Raw genomic sequence first — 25,019 nt, forward strand, 5'->3', positions numbered from 1 at the left:
GAAGCAATTATGAGCAGGGGATAGAAATGTCCAGATTTGCTTAAACATTCCTTCACTGTTGAATGAAGAATGGTAGAGATGTTAGAATGGGCCCAAGAGACCAATTTAGGCTATTATAGTAACCTAAGTAGCAGAACATGGGTGATGTCTTCGACTCAGATTTTAGCAGTGGAAATGGAAAAGAAAGTAAAATTGGTAGGTCTTGATGATGGATTGGATACAAGAGAGGAGATGAAGAAGTCAGGGGTGACCTCCATCCCAGACTTCTTTATTGTACAGGTGAGTTGATGTCAGATACATTTTCCTGATGCCTTTGAAAAATAACGTGCACATTTTCAAGTTTTATATATAGAAGAATTGTTCCTGATTGTGAAATATTAGCAAATGTGTTGAACTTTTCCAGTCAACTTTTGGTCAAGACAGAAGTGCACCTTTTAGTCTATACTCTTTTACCTACTAGTAAGTAATCTATATCTTTGCTTAAGGCTTGCTAATTGTTACAACTGACTGGGGTCCGAACATTTCTTTTTTTAATGGTTTTATTGAGATAACGATTCACGTACAGTTACATACAGTTAGATTCATATACAAATAGATACAGTTTATCTATTTTAAGTGTACAATTCACTGCCTCTTAATATATTCACAGAGTAGTATATCTATCAATTTTATAACGTTTTCATTACCCCAAAAGAAACCCTGTATGGCTTAGCCATTATTCTTCAATCTCCTGTACTCCGGCCTTAGGCAACCGTTAATTTACTTTCTGTTTCTATTGTTGTTATTCAGTTGCTAAGTTGTGTCTGACTCTTTGTGACCCCATGGACTGCAACAGGCCAGGCTTCCCTGTCCTTCACTATCTCCTAGAATTTGCTCAAATTATGTTCATTGAGTTGCTGATCCCATCCAACCATCTCTTCTTCTGTTGCCCCCTTTTCCTTCTGCCTTCAGTCTTTCCCAGCATCAGGATTTTTTCCAGTGAGTTAGCTCTTTCAGCGAAGAAGGCAATGGCACCCCACTCCAGTACTCTTCCCTGGAAAATCCCATGGACGGAGGAGCCTGGTAGGCTCCAGTCCATGGGGTCGCTAAGAGTCGGGAACGACTGAGTGACTTCACTTCACTTTTCACTTTCATGCGTTGGAGAAGGAAATGGCAACCCACTCCAGTATTCTTGCTTGGAGAATCCCAGGGACAGAGGAGCCTGGTGGGCTGCTGTCTATGGGGTCACACAGAGTCGGACACGACTGAAGCGACTTAGCAGCAGCAGCAGCAGCAGCAGCAGCTCTTCCAGCTCACTTGATTCGTTCTTCTGCTTCAGATATTCTGCTATTGATTCCTTCTAGAGTATTTTTAATTTCAGTAATTGTGTTGTTTGTCTCTGTATGTTTATTCTTTAATTCTTCTGGGTCTTTGTTAATTGATTCTTGCATTTTCTCCATTTTGTTTTCAAGGTCTTTGATCATCTTTTCTATTGTTATTCTGAATTCTTTTTCAGGTAGTTTGCCTATTTCCTTTTCATTTATTTAGACTTCTGTGTTTCTAGTTTGTTCCTTCATTTGTGTAGTATTTTTATGCCTTTTCTTTCTTTCTTTCTTTTTTTTTTAAACTTATTGTGTTTGAGGTCTCCTTTTCCCAGGCTTAAGGGTTGAATTCTTTCTTCCTTTTGGTTTCTCCCCTCCTAAGGTTGATCCAGTGGTTTGTACAAGCTTTGTATAGGGTGAGATTTGTGCTGAGTTTTTGTTTGTTTGTTTTTCATCTGATGGGCAAGGCTGAGTGAGGTAGTAATCCTGTCTGCTGATGATTGGGTTTGTATTTTTATTTTGTTTGTTGTTTAGATGAGATGCCCTGCACAGGGTGCTAGTACTGGTGGTTGGGTGATGCTGGGTCTTGTATTCAAGTGGTTTCCTTTGTGTGAGTTCTCAGTATTTGATACTGCCTAGGGTTAGTTCTGGAGAAGGCAATGGCACCCCACTCCAGTACTCTTACCTGGAAAATCCCATGGATGGAGGAGCCTGGTAGGTTGCAGTCCATGGGGTCGCTAGGAGTCGGACAGGACTGAACGACTTCACATTCATTTTTCACTTTCATGCATTGGAGAAGGAAATGGCAACCCACTCCAGTGTTCTTGCCTGGAGAATCCCAGGGACGGGGGAGCCTGGTGGGCTGCCATCTATGGGGTCGCACAGAGTCGGACACGACTGAAGCGACTTAGCAGCAGCAGCAGCAGCAGCAGGGTTAGTTCTGTCGTAGTCTAGGGTCTTGGAGTCAATGTTCCTACTCCAAAGGCTCAGGGCTTGATCTCTGTTCAGGAATGAAGATTTCACAAGTGGTTTGTTATGGCATTTAAGTGAGATTAAAACAAATATCCAAAAACAAGAAACAAAAGATGAACCCCCGACAAATGGCAGTTACAAAATCAGGCAAATAATAATTAAAATAATGGACCATACACATATACATATACACCCATGAGCAGAGTCAAAACAGTCCAACAAAAATAAAGTACAAAAGATTGACCCAGCGAACAAAGGAAATCAAAAATTATATTTACTGGTTAAGAGCAAAACTAAAGCACAAACTGGAAAACAAAACTAAAGCAAGGTACCAAGTGGGGAATAAAGCAATGAAAATAAAACTAACAAATATGTTGAATGGAAAGGAAAGAAAAGAAAGAATAGATATGCAAAGTTAAATAGACGTAGATGAAGAAGATTTATATACATTAAAGATTAACTGCAAGGGGAAAAGGACAGTAGGAAAGGCAAAGAAAGGAATAAATGTAGGAAAAATATAATAGGTTAAAAAATTAAAAATTAAATTTAAAAAAAGAAGAAAAGGAGAACTCCACAGAACTGCAAAAGCCCAATGTAGAGGCAGAGGTTTATAACAACAATAAAAAATGTGACTGAGGAAAAAAAAAAAGCTCAAAAGCTTAATTAGATTTCATAGTGCCAATAAAATCAACAACTGTAGCAGAGGGGGAAATAAAAGGAAAAAAAAAATCCAAAAGAATCTACAGAACAGGTCAAAACATAATAAATGTTTTTCTTGAGCCACTGCTCTCAGAGTCCTTTCCCTCGCTGGGAGTCACAGTCCACCTCAGCTCTCTAGGAGGCCCTCCAACACCGTGCTGATCTCTGGACCTGCTGTGGAGGCAGCTCAGATTCTAATCTGGTCCTGCTTCTATGTGTTATTGCTTCCAGTGTCCACAGCTCTCAGAACTAGTGCGTTTTCTTTTGTGGGAGCTCTCAATGACCTTTTATATATTCCATAGACACAGAGTCTGCTTAGTTGATTGTGTGGATTTAATCTGAAGTTTGTACAGCTGGTGGGAAGGTTTTGGGTCTTCTTCCTTAGCCACACTGGCCCTGGGTTTCAATTGTGGTTTTATTTCCACCTCTGCATGTGGTTTGCCCACTGGGATTTCCTCCTGAGGCTGCCCTGGAGGGCTTGGGTTTGCCCCTGTGAGGGCCAGGTGTGAAGGTGGTGCAGCTGCTTGGGTCACAGGGGTTTTGGCAGCTCCAGGTACTCAGGGGAGTTGGTGGCTAGGACAGCCGGAAATATAGTGCTCAAGAAGGCTATGGCAACCAGTATTGGCCAGTATGCTCCAGTATTCTTACCTGGAGAATCCCCCTCCCTGACAGAGAAGCCTGGCAGGCCACAGTCTACAGGGTTGCAGAGTCAGACACTACCAAAGTGACCCTGCGCGCACTGGCGTAAGACTTTTTTTCCCTGTGTCAGCTCTGCCCCAGTGAGAGTTGGGCGTGAAGGCTGCGCAGCTGCTTGGCTTGCTGGGACCCTAACAGCACCAAATGTGCAGGGACACGGACTGCCTCCACTGTGGGAGTTATGGCCCTGTCAGAGTCTTCTTCCGAGTCTTGTAGCTGGCGATCAGAAGGCCTCTTTGGCCAGTCTTTCTCCGTAGCTCCACCGGTTCAGGCGCTTAGAGGGCTCCCTTGCCTGGGGTCCTTCTCTGTTGTTCGGCGCATCAGGCACATCTGGGGCACCCTGGGTGGGGTCCTACTCTGTAGTTGGGCACATCAGTCTCTTAAAGGAGTACCCTGAATGGAGTTCTGCTCTTTAGTTCAGTGCATCAGGTGTTTGATGGGCCAGCCTTTCTATTATTTAGCTGCTGATGCTGGTGTGTGGGGAGAGAGAGGCTATGGTGATGGCCCCACCCGCTACGAGTGACTCAGCAGTATCACCTTGCTTCCATGGTTACCTGGCTTTCCTCCACAGGCATTTCCCACCACAATTTCCTCTCTCACATCCGTTCGATCCATCTCTCCTCAGTCAACAGCAGCCCTCCCCCAGGATTGCTACACAATCCCTAAACTTCAGCTCCCAGCTGTTGCACCTTCAAGGAGACTTACGTCTCCCTGTCCAGGGTATGTATGACTGCAGCAAGGACTGTCTGATTCTCATTCCATTTAGGCTGCCACAGATGAGTTGTTTCACTCACAGCCTTAAATGTTTCTCCTCTGACTCAGCTGCTGCTGCTCCTAAGTCGCTTCAGTCATGTCCGACTCTGTGCGACCCCATAGTCGGCAGCCCACCAGGCTCCTCCGTCCACAGGATTCTCTAGGCAAGAATACTATTGTTGGTTGCCGTTTCCTTCTCTGCCTCTGACTCAAACGATTGCCCCAAAATGAGGGTTGGACCCTTGCTTCAGTTCCTCCACCATCCAGTCCTACTAACGCTCCCTGTTTTTCCGTCTAGTTCCTTCACCCTACTGAGTTTTGTGTGGTTCTATATATTCTTTTCCTCTGGTCAGGTACTCCTTTCTGCTCTTAGCTGGAGTTCTGCATGCACTTCTGTGTCTGAAGATGTATTCCTGATGTATCCATGGAGAGAGTTGTACTCCACGTCCACCTACTCCTCTGACATCTTGTTCTCTGAATGTTGAGTTTTAAGCCAGCTTTTTCATTCTCCTCTTTTCATTGTTGTCAAAAGGCTCTTTAGTTCCTCTTCAATTTCTGCCATTAGAGTGGTATCATATCTGTATATCTGAGGTTGTTGATATTTCTCCCAGCAATCTTCATTCCAGCTTATGCTTCATCCAGCCCAGAATTTTACACGATGTACTCTGCATATAAGTTAAATAAACAGGGTGATGGTATACAGCCTTGTCTTACTCCTTTCCCAATTTGGAACCAGGCAGTTGTACCATGTCCAGTTCTAACTGTTGCTTCTTGACCTGCATACAGGTTTCTCAGGAGACAGGTAAGGTGGTCTGGTAAATTTTCCACAGTTTGTTGTGATCCACACAAAGGCTTTAGCATAGTCAATGCAGCAGAAGTAGATGTTTTTCTGGAATTCCCTTGCTTTCCCTATGATGCAACAAATGTTGACAATTTGATTTCTGGTTCTTCTGCCTTTTCTAAAGCCAGCTTGTGCATCTGGAAGTTTTCAGTTTATGTACTGCTGAAGACTAACTTGAAGGATTTTGAGCATTACCTTACTAGCATGCAACTTGAGTGCAGCTGTATGGTAATTTGAACATTCTTTGGCATTGCCCTTTTTTAGAATTGGAATGAAAACTGACCTTTTCCTGTGGCCACAGCTGAGTTTTCCAGATTTGCTGACATATTGAATGCAGCAGTTTAACAGCATCATCTTTTAGGATTTTAAACAGCTCAGCTGGTATTCCATCACCTGCACTAGCTTTGTTTGTAGTAATGTTTCCTAAGGCCCAGTTGACTTAACACTCTAGGATATCTGGCTCTAGGGGAGTGACCACACCATTGTGATTATTCAGGTCACAATGTGATTATATACCTTTTGTGTATAGTTCTTCTGCCTGTTCCTGCCACCTCGTCTTAATCTCTTCTGTTTCAGTTAGGTCCTTGCTGTTTCTGTCATTTATTGTGCCTCTCTTTACACAAAATGTTCCTTTGGTATCTCCAGTTTTCTTAAAGTGATCTCTAGTCTTTCCCATTCTATTGTTTTCCTTTACTTCTTTGCACTGTTCATTGAAGGAGGCCTTATCTCTCCTTGCTATTGTTTGGAACTGTGCATTCAGTTGGTTATATCTTTCCTTTTCTCCCCTGCTTTTCGCTTCTCTTCTTTCCTCAGCTATTGAGGAGTAAAGCTTCCTCAGACAACCATTTTACCTTCTTGCCTTTCTTTTTTTGCAGATGGTTTTGGTCACTACTTCCAGTACAATGATTCGAAGCTCCATCCATAGTTCTTCAGATATTCTGTCTACCAGATCTAATCCCTTGAATCTAGTTGTCACTTCCACTGTATAATCATAAGGGATTTGATTTTAGGTCATACCTGAATGGTCTAGTGATTTTCCGTACTTTCTTCAATTTAAGCCTGAATTTTGCAATAAGGAGCTGATGATCTGAGCCACAGTCAGCTCCAGGTCTTGTTTTTGCTGGCTGTATAGAGCTTCTCCATCTTTGGCTGCAAAGAACAGATTGATGAATATGATTTTGGTATTGACTATTTGTTGATGTCCATGTGTAGAGTTGTCTCTTATGTTGTTGGAAAAGGGTATTTGCTATGACCAGTGTGTTATCTTGGCAAAACTCTGTTAGCCTTTGCCCTGTTTCATTTTGTACTCCAAGACCAAACTTGCCTTTACTCCAGGTATCTCTTGATTTCCTGTTTTTGCATTCCAGTCACCTGTGATAAAAAGGACACCTTTTTTTGGGGGTGTTAGTTCTACAAGGTGTGGTAGATCTTCATAGAACCAGTCAGCTTCACCTCCTTTGGCATCAGTGTTGGGGAATGAACTTGGATTATGTAATATTGAATGGTTTGCCTTGGAAACCGACCAAGATCATTCTGTCTTTTTTGAGATTGCACTCGAGTACTGTATTTCAGACTCTTTTATTGACTATGAAGACTACTGTCTCATTTTCTGTCTCTATAGGTTTGCCTGTTTTGAACATTGCATTTAAGTAGAATCATTCAATACATGATCTTTTGTGACTGGCGTCTTTCACTTAGTGTAGTATTTTCAAGGTTTATCCATGTCATAGCATGTTTCATTTCCTCATTTCTTTTTATTTCTGAATAATAATCCATTGTATGGTTATAACACATTTATCTGTTTCATCCAGTTGATGGATGTTTGGGTTTCCACTCTTTGGCTATTATAGATAATGCTGTTGTGAATATTTGTGTGTAAGTTTTAGTATACACATATATTTTCAGTTCCCTTGAGGGTATACCGAGCAGTGGAATTGCTGGGTATACCATTTTACATTCCTACCAGCAGTATATGAAGGTTCCTGGTTTTCTACATCTTCAACAATGCTTTACTTATTTTCTCTTTTTGATTATAGTCATCCTCGTGGGTATGAAGTGGTTTCTCATAGTAGTTTTGAATTGAGTTTCCCAACAGTGTTTCTATTGGACTAAAATAATAAGATAGAGGAAGGACAGTTTACAGGCTGACATCGAATATGTTAATCATAAGAGAGTAGAAATGAATTGGCATATGCAAGTAAGTATTTTAATCATTTTCTAAGACTTTGCATTATCTTTGTGATTCTTATTTATCAATTGACAATGAAGACATTTTATTTTGTACCTTAAATTGAAAGTAGTTTTGAGGTTCCAAAATGCTTTTCACAAATTCCCTGAATATTTTTGTTACAGTTTTTCTTTCCCTTTAAAAATAGTCTTCATCCCTTTTGTCTCCTAAAAGACATAGTTGAGAACATTTACTGATTTTGAACAAGTTCAGTTGAACAATCCAAGGACCATCTTGTACTAGTCACTCTTTTTACTGTGTTTACATGGGGGCTACCTTCACAAATCCTCCAATCTTGTGGGGGAGACAGATACACATTTATTTATATATAAGGAAGAATGTGACAAGTGTAGCAGTTGGTGGGTATAAATACAGTGTGTTACTATCAGAGTTATTAACTAGAAATTAATTCCAGTTTTTAGCAGAGGCAGTAACTTGTAGACTAGGTAGAATTTTGGCTGGTAGAAAGCAGAATAGAAGAGAATTTTAGGTTGAAGGAACTATGTAAGCAAAGTCCTAGAAACACTAAGGTGTTTGGAATGAGAAGTAGTCTGTGTGATTATAGTTTCTGCTGTATTGGAACAAGACGGCTCATGGGGGATCCAGCTGAAAATAGCCTGGATGCATACGACATGTAAAGGACTCTGAATTTTGTCCTGTAATCAGTGGGATACTTTAGAGATAGATGGGGAGGCAAGGGAGGCATTTGTAATGAGAAGGGTGAGAACTGACTTATCAACTAAAATTCACTTAAAAATAGGGGTTTATTATTTCATATGAAAGAAATCTAGAAGTTAAAGAGTTGGTTAAAAGAAACCCAGTTATATCAGGGCTCTAGGATGGCATTGCTGCATATTTCTTGTTTTAATCTTTATGGTCACAAGATGGCTCTCATTCAGTCACAAACAGGAGGTTAAAAGGGTAAGCTGTCTTGTTGTTAGAGAAGAAAACTTTGACTAGGCACTCCTAGCTTGACTGACCAAGATTGGATCTCATGACAGTGACTTAGCTGCAAAAGAAGCTGGGAAATGGGGAATCTGATTTTTTCCATCTTTATAGTGGTACTCTTGCCTGGAAAATACCATGGATGGAAGAGCCTGGCAGGCTACAGCTCATGGGGTTGCTAGAGTTGGATATGACTGAGCAACTTCACTTTCACTTTTCACTTTCATACATTGGAGAAGGAAATGGCAACCCACTCCAGCGTTCTTGCCTGGAGAATCCCAGGGACGGGGGAGCCTGGTGGGCTGCCGTCTACGGGGTCACACAGAGTTGGACACAACTGAAGCGACCTAGCAGTAGCAGCAGCAGTGGGAGGTGAGCTCTGCTGATGAAAAGAACAGGTGAGAGTAGGAGTTCTCAGAGGCTAGAAATTAGTAGTGTTAGGAGATGCTAATACCCTCTAGTTAGTAGTAAAAAGGCAAAAGGACAGATTTAAAAGAAAAGTTAGAAGTAAAGGAGAAATTAAGATTGGCTCCTGGTTTGGTGATGAGTGAAGAGATGATAATGCTATTTACCAAAGTGTAAAATCTAAAATCTAAGATCTAAAATTAAGTTGGGTCCTTAACCTGTTAATACCACTTACAAGGTGATACTGTCCTAGGCCTAGGACCCTATTATTGTACCTTCTAATCACCAAGCTAATGGAACTTGGAGGAGACTGTTGGAGGTAGTTCAGTCTTTTTTTTTTTAATTGGTTTGATTTCTGTCATACATCAACATGAATTAGCCACAGGTATACATATGTCCGCTTCTCATTTTTAAGGACTACTTCTTGGACCAGTGTCAGCTCGCTGCATAAGAATCACCTGGGGAGCTTGTTAAATAAATCAGAATCTTTGGGAATTTGATTATTTTTAGATCTTCGATTTGACCATCAATTTTGTTAACAAGCTCCCCAGGTAATTCTGATGCACAGCTTGGTTTAGGTATATTTGGTAGGAAAAATGTGGTCTTTGGTTTTAGGCAAACCTGAATTTAAATCCCAATTCTTCACTTATTAACTGTGTGAACTTGGCCAAAGCACTTCGCTCACAGAGCTCAGGTCCCTCATCTGTGAAATGTGTAATAACAACAACATCACCAATAATAATAATAATAGCTACTTTACATAGCTTTTTGAAATACACAGTATTTATGTAGTGTGTCTAGCTTAATGACTGCCATATTGTAAGGATTCAGTAACTGGTTATTTTCATGTACCTTAATAAGTACTGGGTGTTTAATTTAGCAAAGAAACACATTTCTGTAAAGCTACAACAAAAAGAAAATAAAAAGCCAAATATAATAAATTGCTTTTCTTGTTACTTGGTATCCACTGTAATCAATAATTGATTTTTTTGGCCCAGCCAAACATATTCTAAGCTTGAGCATATAAGCTCTGTTTATTTTCCTAACTGCATTTTTGGCTGTGTCTGTTCTGTATAATCTATATAAATATATAGCCTAAAAATCAGTCAGTATACAGAATTACTAATCCCATTTCTGTGAAATACATTATTTAATATTCAGTAGAGGCTATTTTTCACAGTAATCTCATATGAAACCTTAAACTAGGCAGGATTCTTGCTCTTATAAAACAAAAACCAGACAATTCTGATAAAAGTAGTAAGTGCATATTTAGGATCAGTTTGTTATTCTTGGGGCTTATGTAGTTGCCTGGGTTAATAATTGGAATGTTATTGTGATGACTGTCTCGTGATAAATAACTACTCATTGAGAGTGAATGCTCGTTGTTCCTGTTTCAGTGCGTAAGGAGGTCTTGGTGGAAGGGAGAAGATGCTTACATTGGCTATTTACTTTGTGCTAGGGAATTTGACTTAATTTGTCTTATAGGAAAGAGGCAGCCTGCTGTAGTGGGTTGTTCCTGTGGACTCTGAAGGCATGCTGTCTGGGTTCCTTTCTCAGCTCCTGCACTTACAGATGTGACTTTAGGTAAATTACTAATCTTTGTGTGCCTTGACATTATACTGTACACCTACCTCATGAAGTTGTTGTGAGGATTACATAAGCTAACATACCTAGAGTACTTGCGAAGTGCCTGGCTTATAGTTATATATAACTGTTGGCTATTATTAGTTTCACAAATTTCACAAATTTACGCTGTTCTGTGTAAAAATCCTGTAAGGTATGTATCTTCTTAATCTTTTTTTATAGGTAAGAAAACTGAGATTTGATGAGGTTAGTAACTTAGCCACAGTGCCGTCTATTTGGTGATGCAAATCCTAGATAGCTTCTTTCTGCATTCTACTATGCCTTTAATAATTTAGTTATTTTTAAAAAATTATAAAAATAATTAGTTATGTGATTCATATGGTAATAAGTAATATTGATTTCATTTATCAAAAAATATTTTTGCTAATCGGCAATAGAATGGATTAACTATTTTTGAACTTTGAGTAAGCTGTTAATATTTTGAAAAACATTTTTTATTGATCCTCCCTTAAAAATATTGCATCAAGGGATGTGGAGAAAAGGTAACCCTTGCACTTTGTTGGTGGGAATGTAAATTGGTGCAGCCACTATGGAAAACAGTATGGAGTTTCCTCAAAAAACTAAAAATAAAGTTGTCATATGATCCAGCAATTCTACTGCTGGATATATATTTGAAGAAAACAAAAACAATAATTTGAAAAAAAACACATGCACCCCAGTGTTCATAGTAACATTATTTATAAAAGCCAAGATATGGAAGCAACGTAAGTATCCATTAATAGATTAATAGGTAGATGAACATACATTTACAACGGAATACTACTCAGCCACAAAAAATAATGAAATTTTGCCATTTGCAACAACATGGATGAATGTGGAGGGTGTTATTCTTAGTGAAATAAGTCATTCAGAGGAAGAAAATACTGTATATTATCCTTTATATGTAGAACCTAAAAAATACAACAAACTAGCAAATGTAACTAAAAAGAAACTGGCTCACAAATATAGAGAACAATTGTGGTTACCAATAGGGGAGAGTTAAGCGGGGAAAGCGATATAGGGGTAGGGAATTAAGTACAACTACTGTGTATGAGTACATCATGAGGAACGCTGGGCTGGAAGAAGCACAAGCTGGAATCAAGATTACTGGGAGAAATATCAATAATCTCAGATATGCAGAAGACACCACCCTTATGGCAGAAAGTGAAGAGGAACTAAAAAGCCTCTTGATGAAAGTGAAAGTGGAGAGTGAAAAAGTTGGCTTAAAGCTCAACATTCAGAAAACGAAGATCATGGCATCCGGTCCCATCACTTCATGGGAAATAGATGGGGAAACAGTGGAAACAGTGTCAGACTTTATTTTTTGGGGCTCCAAAATCACTGCAGATGGTGACTGCAGCCATGAAATTAAAAGACACTTACAACAGAAAGAGAAATTAAGGAAACAATTCCATTCACCATTGCAACGGAAAGAATAAAATACTTAGGAATATATCTACCTAAAGAAACTAAAGACCTATATATAGAAAACTATAAAACACTGGTGAAAGAAATCAAAGAGGACACTAATAGATGGAGAAATATACCATGTTCATGGATTGGAAGAATCAATATAGTGAAAATGAGTATACTACCCAAAGCAATTTATAGATTCAACGCAATCCCTATCAAGCTACCAACAGTATTCTTCACAGAGCTAGAACAAATAATTTCACAATTTGTATGGAAATACAAAAAACCTCGAATAGCCAAAGCGATCTTGAGAAAGAAGAATGGAACTGGAGGAATCAACCTACCTGACTTCAGGCTCTACTACAAAGCCACAGTTATCAAGACAGTATGGTACTGGCACAAAGACAGAAATATTGATCAATGGAATAAAATAGAAAGCCCAGAGATAAATCCACGCACATATGGACACCTTATCTTCGACAAAGGAGGCAAGAATATACAATGGATTAAAGACAACCTCTTTAACAAGTGGTGCTGGGAAATCTGGTCAACCACTTGTAAAAGAATGAAACTGGACCACTTTCTAACACCATACACAAAAATAAACTCAAAATGGATTAAAGATCTCAACATAAGACCAGAAACTATAAAACTCCTAGAGGAGAACATAGGCAAAACACTCTCCGACATACATCACAGCAGGATCCTCTATGACCCACCTCCCAGAATATTGGAAATAAAATCAAAAATAAACAAATGGGACCTAATTAACCTTAAAAGCTTCTGCACATCAAAGGAAACTATTAGCAAGGTGAAAAGACAGCCTTCAGAATGGGAGAAAATAATAGCAAATGAAGCAACCGACAAACAACTAATCTCAAAAATATACAAGCAACTCCTACAGCTCAACTCCAGAAAAATAAACGACCCAATCAAAAAATGGGCCAAAGAACTAAATAGACATTTCTCCAAAAAAGACATACAGATGGCTAACAAACACATGAAAAGATGCTCAACATCACTCATTATCAGAGAAATGCAAATCAAAACCACTATGAGGTACCATTTCACACCAGTCAGAATGGCTGCGATCCAAAAGTCTACAGATAATAAATGCTGGAGAGGGTGTGGAGAAAAGGGAACCCTCTTACACTGTTGGTGGGAATGCAAACTAGTACAGCCACTATGGAGAACAGTGTGGAGATTCCTTAAAAAACTGGAAATAGAACTGCCTTATGATCCAGCAATCCCACTGCTGGGCATACACACTGAGGAAACCAGAAGGGAAAGAGACACGTGTACCCCAATGTTCATCGCAGCACTGTTTATAATAGCCAAGACATGGAAGCAACCTAGATGTCCATCAGCGGATGAATGGATAGGAAAGCTGTGGTACATATACACAATGGAGTATTACTCAGCCATTAAAAAGAATACATTTGAATCAGTTCTAATGAGGTGGATGAAACTGGAGCCTATTGTACAGAGTGAAGTAAGCCAGAAGGAAAAACATAAATACAGTATACTAACGCATATATATGGAATTTAGAAAGATGGTAACAATAACCTGGTGTACGAGACAGCTAAAGAGACACTGATGTATAGAACAGTCTTATGGACTCTGTGGGAGAGGGAGAGGGTGGGAAGATTTGGGAGAATGGCAATGAAACATATAAAATATCATGTAGAAAACGAGTTGCCAGTCCAGGTTCGATGCATGATGCTGGATGCTTGGGGCTGGTGCACTGGGACGGCCCAGAGGGATGGTATGGGGAGGGAGGAGGGAGGAGGGTTCGGGATGGGGAGCGCATGTATACCTGTGGCGGATTCATTTTGATATTTGGCAAAACTAATACAATTATGTAAAGTTTAAAAATAAAATAAAATTGGAAGAAAAAAAAAAAAATAAATAAAAGACACTTACTCCTTGGAAGGAAAGTTATGACCAACCTAGATAGCATATTCAAAAGCAGAGACATTACTTTGCCAACCAAGGTCCGTCTAGTCAAGGCTATGGTTTTTCCTGTGGTCATGTATGGATGTGAGTGTTGGACTGTGAAGAAGGCTGAGCACCGAAGAATTGATGCTTTTGAACTGTGGTGTTGGAGAAGACTCTTGAGAATCCCTTGGACTGCAAGGAGATCCAACCAGTCCATTCTGAAGGAGATCAGCCCTGGGATTTCTTTGGAAGGAATGATCTAAAGCTGAAACTCCAGTACTTTGGCCACCTCATGTGAAGAGTTGACTCATTGGAAAAGACTCTGATGCTGGGAGGGATTGGTGGCAGGAGGAGAAGGGGACGACAGAGGATGAGATGGCTGGATGGCATCACTGACTCGATGGACATGAGTCTGAGTGAACTCCGGGAGTTTGTGATGGACAGGGAGGCCTGGTGTGCTGCGATTCATGGGGTCGCAAGGAGTCGGACACGACTGAGCGACTGAACTGAACTGAACTATGTATGAAATAAATACGCTACAGGAATATATTGTGTAGCACAGGGAATATAGCCAGCATTTTTTAATGGCAGTTAATTTTGAGTGAACTCCGGGAGTTGGTGATGGACAGGGAGGCCTGGTGTGCTGCAATTCATGGGGTCGCAAAGAGTCAGACACGACTGAGCAACTGAACTGAAGTGAATGAAGTATAATCTTAAAAAGCTGTGAATCACTGTTATAACCTGAAACTTACATAATATTATAAATCAATTATGCTTCAATAAAAAATTAAATATTGTATCAAGATGTATTGAGATATTTTAAAGTATAGTGTAATTGCAATAGGTATTTAATTGAAATTAATTATATAAATATAACTTACTTGGGTTTAGATAATGATATTTTTATAACATCATTTTATACTTGATGATCATAATATTTCAGTTCAGTTCAGTTGCTCAGTTGTGTCCAACTCTGTGTGACCATAATAGTACCTTGAGGTTTTTGGACTTTATTTTTGTTTGTTTTGTAGTTATATAAATATTTGAATACAATACTGTTATTTACTTCATTTATAATATGGATGCATTTGTGATACATCTAAATCTAAATCCTGAATTATCTAACCCTAAATACATTTTATGGAATATATATACAGTTTTGCCTGCTAATAGATCGCCACTAATGTGTATGAATAATGTTGACTTGAGACATTTGTGTCTACCTCTCTGTATCTTTTATAAGAATAATTGTGTACTGAATAAGAAACTTAATTTAAAATATTAAAATGAAAGATAGGCTGTGTTTTTTGTTTTTAATTAATTCTGTAACAGAGGGGGAAGTATGTTAAACTAGCCTCTAAAACCAGTCTTGCATTAGAAATGTTTCCTTACTTACTCTTCCTTCTTCTCTGTAAGCACACAGGTACATTCACCACACTTACCAAACAATAAAATAAAAATATTGTTTTATAAGGTAATTTTCAGAAGGTAAAAAGCCCCAAACTGCTTTTCCCCTTTATAGTTTTAGGTAGAAAGCGTTGTACACAACTTGCTTTGATATTTCCCATTAGAAGCAATAGCGATTTTGCTTTGAATAGCTCTCAAGAAGCTATGTGTTTCCTCCTCAGCACTGTTTGGCCTACCTTATAAATTTCTTTTGGTAAAGTGCAGCGTGTTGCCAGAAATTCATTTTCTCTCTTTGGAATGGAATGGAAGTTGCTGAATTTGCTTATGGGTTAGAAAGAGAACAGTTACCTAAATTTTACATTCAATATATTTTCCCTTAGTTTCGTTTAGTTTATAACATATTGGTGGCAAAACTGTTCCACATCCTTTGAATTTCACGATCTGATTCTGTACAATAAGAAGTTATCCAGATCTTTATCACAGAACAGTCTTGTCTTTTTTTTCTTAATTATTCTCCCCTTCCTCCCTACCTTGGCTCTCACCGATTCCTTTTTTCTCTCTCATTTTTATTCTTCTCAGTGGTTTGTTTCCCTCATCTCATCTCTTTGAGGAATAAGGAGGGCTCTAAATCCTCGGTAGGGCAGTGTTGAAACAATTGGTGAAAGGAGAGCAGAGGACGCATGAAGACGTGGGTTTTAAAACCATGCTTGGCTCCTGTGATTTTGAATCTGGAGGGTGGATCAGATGCTGTGTTTACATCTGATTCCTGCATTGCTGCATTGCTTTTCTTTGCAAGAGCTGCTATCAGAATTGTAAATGCTCTTCCCTGCATTGCAGTTTAGTTAAGGACATTTTGAAGGAATTGATGTTGGTTTTCAGTGCTTTTGCTGCAGTACCTTATCTGATTTGGGAAAGAAGGTTCTTACTTGGTTAGGTTTGTAGTTCTGTAGGCTTAGATTCTGTCAAAAAAAGGGGCTGGTTGATGTCACAGATAAGATGACCATTATTTTTAGAGGTTAGTATCTAGAAGTATCTTTTTCTGCATCTGTATTACCATGGTGATAGAAGGCGTCCTAATTTTTCTCTGATTTTGAAGACTCTGCTAAGAGCATCAATACTTTTTTTCTTTAATTATAAAGACCAAAGATGCAAGGTTTTTCTTAATCTTAGTGGTTTTATTCCTAATTTACTTTCTCTGATACTTGCTAGATGAAAAGGTGGAACTTAACGCAATTCCTTTTGTTAAAGATGATGTTGCCTGTCTCCATGGTATGTGTGTGTGTTCTGGAAAGGAACTCATACACACACACACACACACACACACTTCTGTGTTTTTTATGTTAAAAAAAAAAAGCCTTTTTCTGCTTAAAACCCTGGATTGAACCTAATCTTGATAGTGAACAGGTATAAAAATTGCCTTCTTTTTAATGAGCCCTTTCACACTATATTGTGGGTCTAGTTTTTAAAAATTTAGATAGTGTGCTTTTTTTTTTTAAAGATAGTATACTCTTATTATATATATATATATATATATATGTGTGTGTGTGTGTGTGTGTGTGTGTGTATTTTACAGCAGCCCACTATAACCAGTCTTTGCACTAGATTTTCTTCTATGAAGTCCCATTTTTCTGGATTTGAGATCAGTAGAAAAATGCAGATAACATTGGATTTTCTTGGGGAAAAGTGGTGGTTAAGAATAGACTGCAAGGAAATGTATGACCCCTCGCCCCTTTTTTTTAATACTAGATATTTTAAACTTTACCTACATTAATTAATTTTGAATTTTCTAACTTAAACTGTTAGTGTAGAGGTGTTAGGAGAGGGAATTTCATGAACTCATATAGAGTGTTAGATCTTAAGAGAGACCATAGGGATCATATAGTAACCAATCTTGATACTCTGTAGAGGAACACTGGAGGTTTATTCATTCATTCATCCACCCATTCACTCAATGAATATTTATTTTACTATTGCTATTTTAGGTGCTGGGGATATCCTTAGCATTAAGGAGTTCACAATTAATAGATATTAGACATCATAAGTAAGTAAATAGCATATTGGAAAGTGATAAAAGTAGTCTAGGATAAGGGGGAGAGAAAAGTACTTGTGTGGGGGTGGGTTTGGTTTGCACTTCAAAATAGGGCAGGTCCCAATGAAAACATGATATTTGAGCAGAAACTTGAAGATGAGAGTGTAGCCTGTGTGACTATCTGTGGGAAGATTGTGTCAGACAAAAGGGATAGCCAATTCAAAGGCTAATACACGGGGCCATGTCTAGCTTACCGTTCACTGAATAGTAAAAACATCACTTTGGCTTCTGGAGTAAAAGTGGACTGAAGTTAACAGGTAAGGAAAGTTGACAGGATTGGAAGGCAAGGATATGAGAAACTGGATAGATTCTGTGGGGTCTGGTGAGTCGTAGGGACTTTGGCTTTTCATGAATGAAATGTAGGAAGGGGTGTCAGTGAAGGTTTTGAGTAGACAGCATCTGACTTATGTTTCAACTCTGAATCATTCTGACTGCCCTGTTGAGAAGAGATGCTGGGGTAGGGTTACTGGATTTAGAAAATAAAAATATGTTCACTAAATTAAATTTGAATTTTAGATAAACAGTAGTTTTTTTATCTACATTTGCCCCAAGCCTTGTGACTGTTTACCCATGTGGCAGAATGTAAACTCCTATTTTATAGTTAAAAAAAGAAAAAGAACGCTCTTCATTGTTACTGTCGTTTACTGTCGATGACTGTTACCCTGATCCTGCTGATCGCAAGGCATGGGCCCTTAGAGCAAATTTTCCTCTTTGCCTTTCCATACTATCCAAATTACTGTTTTTCACATTTTGGTCATCTTATCCCCGAGAGCGTTACAAATGCAGTTTGTTGGACTCCGCCCAGACCTACTGAATCACAGTTTCTTGAGATAGCACAGAGTAAATCCATGACTGCCTACTGTTCTAGATTCTATTTACAGTAGTGAATAAAACATACAAAATTCTTTGCCCGAATGAAATTGGTATTCTAGTGGGTGAGACAAATAAGATAAATAAGTAAATATATAGTAAGTTAAATATTTATATAGGTGCTAAGAAGAAAGAAAAAGCACGACGAGGAAAGGACATATGTTATGTAATGATGAGGGAGTTGTAGTTTTAAACAGCTTATGCCCAGTGAAGACCTCACCATATAGTGATGTTTGAATCGAGACTTGAAGAAAGTGACAGAACAAGGTAGATCCCTGGAGGTATGCATTCTTCACTGAAGAAATAACAACTACAAAAGTCCTTACTGCTGCTGCTGCTGCTAAGTCGCTTCAGTCATGTCCGACTCTGTGCAGCCCCTTAGACGGCAGCCCACCAGGCTTCCCCGCCCCTGGGCTTCTCCAGGCAAGAACACTGGAGTGGGTTGCCATTTTCTTCAGGTAGGTGCAAGTCTGGTGTGTTACATACACTGCCGGGGGCTGTGTGTCTGGAGTGGAGTGAAAGGGGAAAAATAGTAGGGGAAGAGATGAGAGGAAAAAATAAGAAAGAGGAGTGGTTAGTGAGTGTTAGTAATTAGGCTTTATGGTATGTTGGAAAGAGACTTGGAAGCTAGACCCAGCTACGACATTATCTCTGGACCAGTTTCTTCTTTGCTAAAAAGCAGTCAGAAGATTAAGATGATCTCTTTTGGTGTTGTTTTTGTTTGTTTGCTTTGTTTTTAATCCTAAATAATCTTTAATTTGATACTCTTCCATTTCTAGCTTGTTTACAAACAGTTTATCATTTGAGATTCTTTTGTCCTTTTCATGAGCTCATCTCTACCCTCTGTCTAGCCATGTGAACGTTTTCCTTTATGTTGCCCTTGTTCCTCTTTCTTTCTTGATTGAACTTGAAGATTTAGACAGTCCTTTGATAAATATAGTAGGAAATTGTTCTCTTATCACTTTGTCCAACCATTACTACTTCTGACATTCAAAGTTATTTAATGTTAGCTAAGAATTAAAGGCGTGCTGCGATTCATGGGGTCGCAAAGAGTTGGACATGACTGAGTGACTGAACTGAACTGAACTGAAAGAATTAGGAACCTCTTCATGGATCACAGCCTTGTTGTGGGGAAGGGACTTGCGTAACTCAGTGAAGCTATGAGTAATGCCATGCAGGGCTACCAAAGGCAGGCAGTCATGGTGGAGAGTTCTAATAAAACGTGGTCCACTGGAAGAGGGAATGGCAAACCACTCCAGTATTCTTGCCTGGAGAAGCTCATGAACAGTATAAAAAGGCAAAAAGCTATGACACTGAAAGATGAGCACGCCCCCCCGCCCAAGTCAGAAGTATCCAATATGCTACTGGGGAAGGGTGAAGGGCAATTACTTATAGCTCCAGAAAGAATGAAGCAGCTTGGCCAAAGGGGAAATGACGCTTAGTTGTGGATGTGTCTGGTGGTGAATGTAAAATCTGATACTGTAAAGAAAGATATTGCATAAGAACCTGGAATATCAGGTCCATGAATCCAGGTAAGTTGGACTTGGTTGGTCAAGCAAGAGAAGGCAAGATTAAACATTGACGTCTTAGGGATCAGTGAACTAAAGTGGATGATAATGGGCGAATTTAATTCAGATGACCATTGTATCTACTTCTGTGGGCAAGAATTCCTTAGAAGAAATGGAGTAGCCCTCATAGTCAACAAAAGAGTCTGAAATGCAGCACTTGGGTGCAACCTCAAAAACAACAGCATGATCTCAGTTTGTTTCCAAGGCAGACCATTCAACATAACAGTAATCCATGTCTGTGCCCTAACCGCTAATGTCAAAGAAGCTGAAGTTGACCATTTCTATGAAGACCACCAACACCTTCTAGAACTAACACTCAAAAAAGATGTCCTTTTCATCATAGGGTATTGCAGTACAAAAGTAGAAAGTCAAGAGATACCTGGAGTAACAGACAAGTTTGGCCTTGGAGTACAAAATGAAGCAGGGCAAAGGCTAACAGAGTTTTGCCAAGAGAATGCACTGATCATGGCAAACTCTTTTCCAGCAACACAAGAGACTACTCTACACATGGACATCAACAAATGGTCAATACTAAAATCAGATTGATTATGTTCTTTGCAGCCAAAGATGGAGAAGCTCTATACAGTCAGCAAAAGCAAGACCTAGAGCTGACTGTGGCTCAGATCATCAGTTCCTTATTGCAAAATTCAGGCTTAAATTGAAGAAAGCAGGGAAAACCGTTAGACAATTCAGATATGATCTAAATCAAATCCCTTATGATTATACAGTGGAAATGACAACTAGATTCAAGGGATTAGATCTGGTAGACAGAGTGCCTGAATAACTGTGGATGGAAGTTCGAATCATTGTACAGGAGGCAGTGACCAAAACCCTCCCCCCAAAAAGAAAGGCAAGAAGGTGAAATTGTTGTCTGAGGAGGTTTTACTCCTCAATAGCTGGGGAAAGAAGAGAAGTGGAAGGCAGGGGAGAAAGGGAAAGGTTACATCCAACTGAATGCAGAGTTCCAGAGAATAGCAAGGAGAGATAAGAAGGCCTTCTTCAATGAACAGTGCAAAGAAGTAGAGGAAAACAATAGGATGGGAAAGACTAGAGATCTCTTCAAGAAAATTGGAACAAGGGAACATTTCAAGGGAACATTTCGTGCAAGAATGGGCATGATAAAGTACAGAAACAGTAAGGAGCTAACAGAGGTAGAAGAGATTAAGAAGTGGCAAGAACATACAGAAGAACTGTATACAAAAGGTCTTAATGACCTGGATAACCATGATGGTGTAGTCACTAACCTAGAGCCAGATATCCCAGAATGTGAAGTCAAGTGGGCCTTAGGGAGCATTACTACAAATAAAGCCAGGTGATGGAATTCCAGCTGAGCTATTTAAAATCCTAAAAGTCGATGTTGTTAAACTGCTGCACTCAATACGCCAGCAAATCTGGAAAATTTAGCAGTGGCCACAGGACTGGAAAAGATCAGTTTTCATTCCAGTCCCAAGGAAGGGCAATGTCAAAGACTGTTCAAACTACCATACAATTGCACTCATTTCCCATGCTAGTAAGGTTATACTCAAAATCCTTCAAGCTCGGCTTTAGCAGTACAGGAACTGAAAAATTCCGGATGTATAATCTAGGTTTAGGAAAGGCATAAGAACCAGAGATCAAATTGTCAGCATTTGTTGGATCATAGAGAAAGCAAGGGAATTCCAGAAAAACATCTACCTCTGCTTCATTGACTATGCTAAAGCTTTTGACTGTGTGGATCACAACAAACTGTGGAAAATTCTTCAAGTGTGGGAATACCAGACCGCCTTACCTGTCTCCTGAGAAACCCGTATGCAGGACAAGAAACAACAGTTAGAATTGGACATGGACCAATTGACTGGTTCCAGATTGGGAAAGGAGTACATCAAAGCTGTATATTGTCACTGTATATTATTTAACTTCTATGCGGAATACTTCGTATGAAGTGCTGGGCTGGATGAATCACAGGCTGGAATCAAGATTGCTGGAGAAATGTCAGCAACCTCAGGTATGCAGATATGATACCACTCTAATGGCAGAAAGGAAAGAGGAACTAAAGAGCCTTGTGATGAGGGTGAAAGAGAAGAGTGAAAAAGCTTTTGAAACTCAACATGAAAAATCCTAAGATCATGGCATCCATCGCTTCATGGCTTATAGATGGGAAAAAGTAGAAGCAGTGACAGATTTTGTTTTCTTCGGCTCCAACATCCCTGCAGTTGGTGACTGCAGCCATGAAATTAAACGACACTTGCTCCTTGGAAGGAATGCTATGACAAACCTAGACAGCATATTAAAAAGCAGAGACATCACTTTACCAGCAAAGGTCCGTTTAGTCAAATCTGTGGTTTTTCCAGTAGTCATATATGGATGTGAGAGTTGAACCATAAAGAAGGCTGAGTGCCGAAGAATTGAAACTTTCAAATTGTGGTGCTGGAGAAGACTCTTGAGAATCCCTTAGACTGCAAGGAGATGACACCAGTCAATCCTAATGGAAAACAATTCTGAATATTCATTTGAAGGACTGCTGCTGAAGCTGAAGCTCCAGTATGTTGACTACCTAATGTGAAGAGCCAACTCATTAGAAGAGGCCCTGATGCTGGGAAGGATTGAAGGCAGAAAGAGAAGAGGGCGGCAGAGGATGAGATGACTAGATAGCATCACTGACTCAATGGACATGAATTTGAGCAGACTGTAGGAAATGGTAGAGGTCAGAGGAGCCTGGCATGCTGAAGTCTGTGGGGTCGCAAAGAGTTGGACATGACAGTGACTGAACAACAACAAGAACAAGATAAGAAGCATTTTTCTCTACTAAGAGATTTAAATTCTTTGAATGACAGCTTGACTTAAAGCTTAACAGAGAGAGGAAAAAGAGGCTTGACTAAGCTTCAAATTGAATAAATCCCCAATTCCAGTCCAAGGTTAAATGTAATATAATGTATAGATAATCATGGGATTCTTAACTGGATATCTCTGTGGAAAGGACACTTTTGAGTAGGTCTTAATCTTAAATGACTGTTTACTTACAAATAATCGGGTAGACCACTCTAAGATGTTGTTTTGATGGGTTCTATTAGCAGATGTCATGGATAAAAAAGATCATCATGAAGCTTTGCAATCTTCTTTAGTAATAATTCTGTTGGAAGAACAAAGCACTATCAAATTTATTGCTGGAGGCTTTGAAATCCAACACACAGAAAAAACAGGACTTGTAGGCGCTCAAATTGCAGCTTTCATGCAACGGTAATGAAACATTATAATCACTCTGAATAATTCTGCCGCCTTGTCTAGCTCTCACAGGGTATTGTGAATTATAAAGAAACAAATCCAAAAATCTAAGTAGTATCTTGGGGTTTGATGTGTTATGTTTTTGTTGTCTGCTAGAGTGTGAGTACTGCAGGAGAGTCACAGAAGGGGTATAATACTAGGTACCAACGTATTAGGTTAAGTTTATCATGGCAGTTCTACTTTACAATAGTTGTTGTTTAGCCACTAAGTCGTGTTCAATTCTTTTGTGACCCCATGGGCTGTCGTCCATCAGGCTCCTCTGTCCATTAGGTTTCCCAGGCAAGAATGCTGGAGTGAGTTGCCATTTCCTTCTCCACGGGATCTTCCTGAACTAGGGAGTGAGCTCACGTCTCCTGCTTGGCAGGCAGGTTCTTTACCGCTGAACCACCTGGAAAGCCCACCTTACAACAGTGCATTTACAGGTGGTTTTTTTTTTTTTTTTGCTAATAATCATTTTCTTTGTTGTGTATTTGATGAGGCTTTTGTAGTGATTATTCTTTTGGGCCTGGCTGTAATGAAAGAAATCTTAATTGGACCTTTCTTGACTAAATATAATTATTTTAGAAGGAGTGAGGTGGAAAGGCATTATAAAACTTAGTTGAACAATCAGTTGCATATATTTATTTGTAACCTTTACCTTGCTCATTTATTTTCCTACAGTGTGAAACTGTTGAAAGTTTAAATTGAAACTGTTCGTACACTTAAAATAGGAGCCTATTGAAAAATAATGGTGTAAATTTTGAAAAACAAAGTTTATTTTGCATCTTTTGAACATTATTGAATTCTAGACTTGAAGATATGTTTCAGCTGATTTTTGTAGCTATGGTAATTTTATCAGGTTGGTAGCTGTGCCACAATCAAAGTACAATATGCTTTAATTAATACAGGCTTTGGAGTTTCTATTTAATGGGCACTAATTTATTTGCATTTTATAAAATCAAAACAAGACATACTAAGTTCCAGTGAAACAGCCTAATACATGTGCTCCTTATTATTTTTAAAAACTATCCAATTAAAGATGAGGAAGTAAATCTTTACTGAGGTAGCTCCTCTGACACCGTAAGAGATGACTGTGTCCTGCCTGCTCTTGGCTTCACCAAAATTAGGTTGTTGGGCAGCTGAATAACTTTGTCATGAAAAAGTTTATTTTTAAAATCACTGTTGGCAAACTATGACCTGTGGACTAAATCCTGTCTGTTTTTGTAAATGAAGGTTTATAGTACACAGCCATGCTCATTTGTGTTCACATGTTGTCTGTAGTTGCTTTGCTGCTACAGTGGCAATGATCAGTACTGTCAGATCCAATGATTCACAAGGCTTAAAATATTTTCTGTTATTTGGCCCTGTCGGGAGAATCTTGCTGACTCCTGTTTTTTAATCTAAGTCTTCTGTAGATAGGTCGTGTTCAAGTTACGGTGGAGTTTTATGTGGTTGGTATTTTTGTGTTTAATTTTCCATTCTGTTTCATTCTAAGGAAGAGTAGTGAAAAAAAATCATTTGGAGTGTTAGTTTCTAGCTTCCTCATCAAAAGTAGGTATAAAACCACTTCACACGGTTGCTATGAGGAGTCAAGGAGAACTGTAAATAAAAGCCTTAAAGTGCCTGGCACCCAGCAGGAATTTAGGTGGTAGGGAGATATAATCAGGGAAAGTCTAGGTGTTTCTTTGGGTGATTTAGGATGGCATGTTTTTAGAGATTCTGATTTGTCCACAGAGCTGGCTGTGGAAGCCTAGTTTATACAGGTTCTTAATACAACACTGTTGATTAACTTTCCTCCATCCTTTCCTTCCTGCTTCCCTGTGCCCCTCTTTCTCTTTCCTCTCCTTCTACTAACCATTGTATATTGCAGGAAAAATGGGGTATGAGAGGATGGTCATGTACCAGGTCTTGACTGAGTACCTGGGATGGGCTGCCAAGTGAGGGTCCTTGGCCTTGTGCAGGAAAGAGTTCAAGAGCTAGCCATAGTAAAATGAAAGCAGGTTTATTTAGAGAGACACACTCTTTTGAGGG

At 39.2% G+C, this 25,019-nt stretch overlaps 1 protein-coding gene across 4 annotated transcripts in view; it reads left to right on the forward strand.

The window, feature by feature from the left end:
- Positions 1-25,019, forward strand: part of NUBPL (nucleotide binding protein like) — a 408,788-nt gene that overhangs the window by 24,688 nt on the left and 359,081 nt on the right. The window lies entirely within an intron of this gene.

This window comes from Bos indicus x Bos taurus, chromosome 21, assembly GCF_003369695.1.
Source record: "Bos indicus x Bos taurus breed Angus x Brahman F1 hybrid chromosome 21, Bos_hybrid_MaternalHap_v2.0, whole genome shotgun sequence".
Lineage (NCBI taxonomy): Eukaryota > Metazoa > Chordata > Mammalia > Artiodactyla > Bovidae > Bos > Bos indicus x Bos taurus.